General features: G+C 34.5%; 1 protein-coding gene across 4 annotated transcripts in view; it reads right to left on the minus strand.

Moving 5' to 3' along the window:
• Positions 1 to 357, minus strand: part of LOC119590663 (guanine nucleotide exchange factor subunit RIC1-like) — a 31,890-nt gene that overhangs the window by 7,509 nt on the left and 24,024 nt on the right. The window lies entirely within an intron of this gene.

A 357-nucleotide genomic window follows, 5' to 3' on the forward strand; every position in this document is an offset into this window, starting at 1 on the left:
ATACTAGGCACCAGAGTAAAGACAAGCAGGTTCAAAAAAATCAAAATAAAAAGAGTGAATGTTAACTGATATCTAAACTCTTTGCTACGATACACTGTAATACTGTCCCCTTAAAGATATGTATATGTGTGTGATAAACCCCAGTATTCAGTGAACTTGTTCCGTATAGCAAGGTCTGACAGGAATGATTAACACATTTGAAACATCACAGCAACATGCTTTCCCTAACACTGACAGAGACAGAAGATTCACAACAGAAGAGTTATGTTAATGCAGTTTAAACATATATTAGCAAAAGATATTTATTCATGTATGCATGTCACATGCAGATGTAGTGTTCACTGTAGTTAAACACTA

Source organism: Penaeus monodon, chromosome 27, assembly GCF_015228065.2.
Source record: "Penaeus monodon isolate SGIC_2016 chromosome 27, NSTDA_Pmon_1, whole genome shotgun sequence".
Classification (NCBI taxonomy): Eukaryota; Metazoa; Arthropoda; class Malacostraca; order Decapoda; family Penaeidae; genus Penaeus; species Penaeus monodon.